Raw genomic sequence first — 7,681 nt, 5'->3', positions numbered from 1 at the left:
AGAAAGGTTGTTTTCGATAGACCCCCGGCTCAAGACAAGGAATAATAATCAGATCCGTAATAAAGCATGGAATATGATGACATGACATAAATACGACGTCCACAAGGAATAGTACACAAAGACTAGTAAACAAGTTCGTAATAAAGCATGAAACAAGGTAGCATAACAAGAAAAGTACACCCACCAAGTAATATCCAACCCTGACAACCCAAACTGGCACTAGCCTTTTATCCTAATTCGCATCCTCCAGATCTTCCTATCTATGGTCATGTCCTCCGTAAGCAGTAACTGCTCCATGTCCCGTTTAATCAAATCTCTCCAGTATTTCTTCGGCTTACCCCTACCCTGCCTAAAACCATCCAAAGCTAGCCTCTCACACCTACGAACTGGCGCATCTGTGCCCCTCCTCATCACGTGTCCGAACCATCTCAGTCGGACTTCCCGCATCTTGTCCTTCACCGAAGCCACTTCAACCTTCTCTCGAATAAACTCATTTCGAACTCTATCACTTCTAGTTTACAAACCAAGACGGTGATAATTCAGATGACAAATAAAAATATACTAAAAAATTATATTATCGATATGATTCGGTCAAATGACCTACATATGAAAAACTAATAATAGAAAACATAAACATATTGGGAGAAAATCTTCCCCTAAACAAAGACTCTTAAACGACTTCAGTGTGGATTCTATTGTGTTATGGCATGAGAAGGGCTCTTCTATTTATAGAATTTCAAAATCTTTCCTCTATTTATAGAGTTCCAAAATCTTTCCTAGCCAAATATGAAAAGGTTTTATATTTTTCTTTAAGAAAAAATAAAAGTAATTATGGTACTACTTTTATTTCTCTTCAATAAAAAAACTAAAAATTAAAACTCCATTTTGATAAGAAAATCAGGGAAAACCCTAACTAAAAAAAAATATAGTACAAAATATTTCTTTTAAAAAACTTATATAATAAATTTATTATTGCTAGAAAACATGAGGCCCCTCAAATTGGAGGTCTTAGACGGTTGCCTTATTTTCTAAGGCATAGAGCCGCCCTTGCCACTTTCATGGTCAAGAACCCTAATAATAATTATATTTTCTATTACGATGATCTTGAGGTGAAGGTTACATACTACAATAACTACGTTTATTGGCAAGCCAATGTTTCCAGGAGGAAAAATCTCAAACCTTCATTGTAAAGGTTCAAGAAATGAAGAAGGAGTAGTGTGTTAAGACTTGTATATCATCCAAAAGTTACAGCAATATAAATACAAGTAAAGGAAAGGCTAACTAACGTAACTAGATATCTAAATCCCTAGAAATCAACTAGAGTATTTTATACATTTGATAGAGCACAATTAAGGAAGAGAAATCTACACAATATTTACACAATCAATTATGTCCCAATACGCCCTCGCAAGTTGAAGGTGGCATCAATAACCTTTAACTTGGACAAATGTTGATGAAACGACAGACGGGCAAAGGATTTATAAGCGTGTCCGCGAGCTGATCGGCAACAGGATTTATAAGCGTGTCTGCGAGCTGATCGGCAACATGTAAATGTCGAACAATCACCTGTTTTCGCTGCACTTGATCTCTAACAAAGTGAAAATCAACTTCAATGTGTTTCATCCTACTGTGCAATACCGAATTTTGACAAAGATAGGTAGCACCAACATTATCATAGTAGATTATGGATGGATCAGACAGCTGTACATGTAGTTCTACAAGAAGTTTTTGAACCCAATTGAACTCAGCAAGAGCAGAAGCCACTGCACGATACTCTGCTTCAATGGAGGAGCGTGCAACAGTGCGTTGCTTCTTGGATGACCAGATAATGGGATTTGCGCCAGGTACATGATATGTCCAGTAGTGGAGTTCCTGCCATTAATGTCACCAGCCCAATTGACATCTGAATACATAAACAACCCAGGATGTGTCTTGCTCGGTATCTATAAGCCATGATTTTGGTGTACTGAAGGTATCGCAGGAGTCGCTTAACAACGGACCAGTGTGTGTGTATAAAAGCATGCATGAATTGAGATAATTTGTTAACTGCAAAACTTATATCTGGTCTGGTGAATGACAGATATTGAAGCTTACCAAGTACTTGACGACACAAAGTGGCATCCGCCAGAGATGTGTCATCCTTTAAGGATAGTGGGGCAATGGAACTCGTGGGAGTTGTAACAGGCTTACATTCAGACATTTTATGGGAATCAAGAAGATCTGAGACACACTTGGCTTGAGAAAGGACGATCCCTTTTTTAATGCGGAGAACTTCAATACCCAAAAAGTAGTGGAGATGTTCGAGATATTTGAGAAAGAATCTGGCTGAAAGAATTTGGATAGTTTTCTTGATAACCTCAGAGTTTAATCCAGTGATAATTATGTCATAAACATGTACAAGAATGTAGACCAATACTTCATTTTGATGATGAATAAATAGAGAAGAGTCAAAGTTAGACTTTTGAAAGCCAATTTGAAGCAAGAATTGCCTTAACTTAGAGTACCAGGCTCGAGGGGCATGCTTAAGTCCATAAATTGTTCTCTTTAATTTTCACACATAATGTGGAAAATCAGGATGCGCATACCCATGAGGTTGACGCATATAAACATCTTCTTCAAGGTGTCCTTGAAGAAATGTGTTATTCACATCCAGTTGGTGTAAATGCCACTTGTGTTGAACAGCAAGCGACAAAATAAGTCTAACACTAATAGGTTTTACCACTGGACTGAATGTAGAGAGATAATCCACACCCGTTCGTTGTCAACACTTCCATATGATTTAAATTTGATACGATAGAGCCATTTATGATCAACATTTTAAGAAGAGGATGGCGGTACAAGCTCCCATGTCTTGTTGTTCATTAATACTTTAAACTCAAGTTTCATCGCTTCTCTCAAGTGTGCACTCTTTTGGGCTTGGTTATAAGTGGTTGAAAATGGTTCAGTTAATGTAACTGCAAGATAATCAAATGCTTGCTTGGGTTTGGTGATATTATATTATGAACGAGTAACAAGTCGGTGAATGAGTGGTTGTTGGGTATGTGCGGAAGTTGTGGTAGAGGAATGGTGATGATTCTGAAATGGAATAAACGAGGAGGGATCTGGAGTTGGTATAGATAAAGGGGTTGTCGAGGTATGCCAATTTCGGCGTTGATACTGGATTAGTGATTGTGTGGTAGGTGAGATAACAATAGGCTGTGTGGAGCAATCTGAGACGGCAGCAGGAGTTGGCATTGCTGCCAAAGATGGACCTGAAGATGAACCTGTAGAAGGAGTCGCCGGCAATTTTGAAGAAACCTTGATTGGCTAGAGAATCTCATAATCCATTGGAGGTATAGACTTGACACTAAGGTCATTTGACTCTTCGTACAAGATATTCCACTGTAACTTTGAAATTCTTTTGTCTTTCAAAGATGAAAATATATCCGAAAAAGAAAATTTATTTTCATTAAAAATAACATCTTGTAAAATATATATCCTTTGTGAAATAGGATCATAACACTGATGGTTGTGATGGGTATTAGAATAGCCTAAGTAAACACAAAGGGTGGATTTGGGTTCTAGTTTGTGTTTGGCATGTGGTTTAAGCCATGAATAACATAGGCAACCAAAAGTACGAATGGATTGATAAATTGAAATTTCTCCAAATAATCGTTGGTATGGACAATCATAATGAAGTGTGTGGATGGGCAGCCTATTAATCAAGAATGTGGATTGTTGACAAGCAAAGGACCAAAATACTGGAGGCATGGAGGTTTGGTGTAAAATGATTTTTGCTATTTCAATAATGTGCCGATGTCTACGTTCAGTCATAGCTACCCATTGTGGTGTGTATGGTAGCGATACAAGGAGCTTAATGCCATTGGTGTGAAGAAATGACTTAAGACCTTCAAAATCACCATCACCATCAGTGTAAACTGAGAGTATTTTAGTATGAAAATAATTTTCAACAAGGGGTTTAAATTTAGAGAAAACTATTTTGAACTTACTTTTATTTTTAAGTGTGTACAACCAAATGTATTTTGTAAATTGATCAACAAAAATTACATAATATAATTTTTGTCAATTGACAAAACAGATGATGGGCCCTATACATCACTGAAAATAATTTGTAAAGACTTTTTGCTCACTAGAGTATTCTCAGAAAAAGGGTGTCGATGGCTTTTATTAGAAGAGTAGGAATTACAATGATCAAACATTTCAGAATTTGAAATTGAAATTGAAAACTTTTGTGAGAGTGTTTTAAGCACTCTTTTATTTGGGTGGTCTAATTTTCTATGCCAAGATTGTTGAGATTCTGCCATATAGGATTAGTAGCTCAGATTGCATTAGGATCCTCCAACAGGCCACTCATAAAGTCCTTCTTTATTCTGGCCTTGTGCCAACGGTGCCCCCGTACTCAGAGCTTCACAAGAAAATCAAAATAAAAAAATTCTATGAATGTCAAATTATCTTTGCAAAATTGAGACACAAATATAAGGTTACGTTTAATCTCTGGTGCACACAAAATATTTGAAAGATGAAACTTTTTATTTAAAGCATTTATTTGAACATGACCAGTGTGAGCTATAGGAATTTTGTTACCGTTGCCCATGATAATATCGTCAGTACCAGTGTAGTCATCCAGACGTTGAAGATTTTGAGAATCAGCAATCACATGATGTGATGCTCTTGAATCGACAACCCAAGGCATGAAAGCAAAGTTTGCTCTATCTTCTAAGTGATTGTGGGAGCATGAACGACACACATTGGCAGTATGCCAAGTACGACCACATAACTGACAAACTGGACGATTTTGTCGAGGGGTCGTAGGACGCCAATTTAGTGATGTGACTGGTGCATTCATTGGACGTCAATTTGGTGATGAGGTCTGTGTATTTTGCTGATTGGGATGTTGTTGACGCCATGGTTGTCCTTTCTTATTATTGCAGGGTATAAAGTTATTTGGTGATAGTTTTTGTGCCACTGCAGCTTTAATTGAGGCCTGATTAGGCTCATTATGTTTGAGGAAAATCTCTCTGTTGAGAAGTTTGTTGTATAGCTCCTTATACGAGATAGGTGTATCTCGAGCTTGGATAACCACTGAAATTGAATCATACTCAGGTCCTAGACCGCTGAGTATTTTGATCGCAAGTTTGTCATCTGGAATAGGAGTTCCAGCAGTTGCAAGTTCATCAGCAACATTCCTAATCTCGCGTAAGTACTCTGTCATACTGCGAGAGTTTTTTGTGATTGTAGCCAGAGAGTTTCAGAGACTAACCCTTGTATGTGATTTGTTAGCATACAGGTTATGCAATGTGTCCCACGCTTGCTTTGAGGTGAAATTTTTGGCAATTGCAGAGGTGATTATAGGATCAACAGATGCCATTAAGGCATTGTGTATCAACTGGTCCTAGTGAAACCAGAGTTTGTACTTGGGATTGGGCACCTCTTGGTGTTAAGGGTTACCGTTTTTTATGGTGCTATCAAGGTTCCATCGAGATAGCAGTAGAGATCATGACCGAACATGAGAGATTCGACCAGTGCTTTCCAAATGACAAAGTTCATTGGACCAGTAAATTTTAGGAAAAGTTGAGAACTGAGGTTAAATTGCACCAGATGACTGGTGTTATTAGCAGCGATAATAGAATCACTTGGATTCACCATGGATGCCATAGGACCAAAAGGAAAACTTGAAAGAGATGAGAGGACTCGTTGGGGTTTAGAAAGGCTCTGATATCATAAAGGTTCGAGAGATGAAGAAGGAGTAGTGTATTAGACTTGTATATCATCCAAAAGTTACGGCAATATAAATACAAGTAAAGAAAGTCTAACTAAGATAAAGAAAGTCTAACTAAGATAACTAGATATCTAAATCCCTAGAAATCAGCTAGAGTATTTTATACATTTGATCGAGCACAATTAAGGGAGAGAAATTTGCACAATATTACACAATCAATCATGTCCCAATACATTGATGCAACTTTTGGCGCTTTGAATGATACTCCCTCCGTCTCATTTTATGTTTTCGGCGCTTTGAATGATACACTAATATTGATTATATTGTTGACTAAGTTGTTCATGCTGATCACCCCACTAGGTTTTCAGTGAGTTTAAATGAGAAAGTTCAAATAAGCCATCGTATGGCACACAATCGCTTAAACTGTGGAAAACTATGGGTTCTTTTTTTTTTTTTTTCCTTTTATACAGGATAGTTTTTTTAATTGTTGTACCGAAAAATTCCTACATATGTTTTCTTTTGCAATTCTTCTCTTCGAATTCACGTATGTTTCGTAAGTCCCTTTCTCTATTTTCAAATGCTTGGCAGATATAAATTGGTCACAGATAAGTCCTACACCAAGCGAGACAACTATGGTATTTAAGCGGAGATAGGCGAACCCATTATCCCGGAGTTTCAGAGGTTGTGGTCAGCTCCAAACAAATTTCTATATTGCTGACACTACAATATTTGCATCTGATAAGCATAACATATGGCGTGTCCAGCCTACAAAAACCAATCTAACTGCATTTCAACTCTTATTAGAGTAGGACTATTAGAGTAGGAAGAAATCTTAAATCTAAAAAACAAGAGTCTTGGCACCAGGAAAGGTTAAATATGTAGTGCTGTTACAGGGACTACCTAATTTGTACAAGTGATGCATCAGCAAAGAGGCATATTCATGTGTTTCAAGTTTGATTCTTTTGTCCGATGATTGTGTAATGTGCCATTGCTCATGCAAACAGCATACCCGGTTTAATTCGATATGTGGGGTCCGGAGAGGGTAAAGTGTACGCAAACCTTACCTCTACCTCGTGGAGGTAGAGAGGTTGTTTCCAGAAGACCCTCTGCTCACATAACATGAATCAATGCAGCTAAAAAGACAAACACAAAAGTAAAGAGGATATTGCAAATAATAGGAAAAGCATAACATAGCATTCAAAAAACAAGGAGCAACAACAATAACCAAATAGTGCAATAACCGAAGCATATATAGGAGTGCCATTGTTAATGTACTTGGATCAAACTTCGAACATCGAAGTCTGATTCCGGCTAATTTCTTTTACCTTACTCCGGCTCTATCATTTGAAATCAATGCAGACCAAATCATAATTTGAAGATATCACGGGCAACAGTGAAAAATTAATGTTCTACTACAGCTTCAATGGCTGAGAATCCAACAAGGTTAATGTGAACTGTCAAGTGCTTTGTGTCTCAGACTCAGTCAAGATACATGATGCATTCAATATTATACATAATAGAGTTGGAATGAAAATCATTAGGAACGAAAATCCAATTCCGATACAACAACATCCCCACACAAGTGGGGTCTGGGGAGGGTCCAATGTATGCAAATCTTACCTCTACCTCATGGTCTGCGTACACTCTACCCTAGGTGGCCAGAGTTGCTCGGAATTTACCCTAGCGATACTGGTGAGACGACACATGGGGTCTGGGGAAGGTAGAGTATACGCAGACCTTACCTCTACCGCGTGGTCTGAGTACACTCTTACCTTAGGTGGACAGAGTTGCTTGAAATTTACGCTAGTGATACTGGTGGTACTAGGAAACAGTGAAGATGAGTGCAAGTTAATCTGAATACCACCATTACCAAAATAAAGAAAGATGTGTGATATCTTCAGCTGTTTCAATTTCATGGGGAGCTACTAGACAAAGGGTACTGTAAATTCATGGTAAAAACAA

Source organism: Capsicum annuum, chromosome 10 (assembly GCF_002878395.1).
Source record: "Capsicum annuum cultivar UCD-10X-F1 chromosome 10, UCD10Xv1.1, whole genome shotgun sequence".
Lineage (NCBI taxonomy): Eukaryota > Viridiplantae > Streptophyta > Magnoliopsida > Solanales > Solanaceae > Capsicum > Capsicum annuum.
This window is presented reverse-complemented; position numbering follows the sequence as displayed.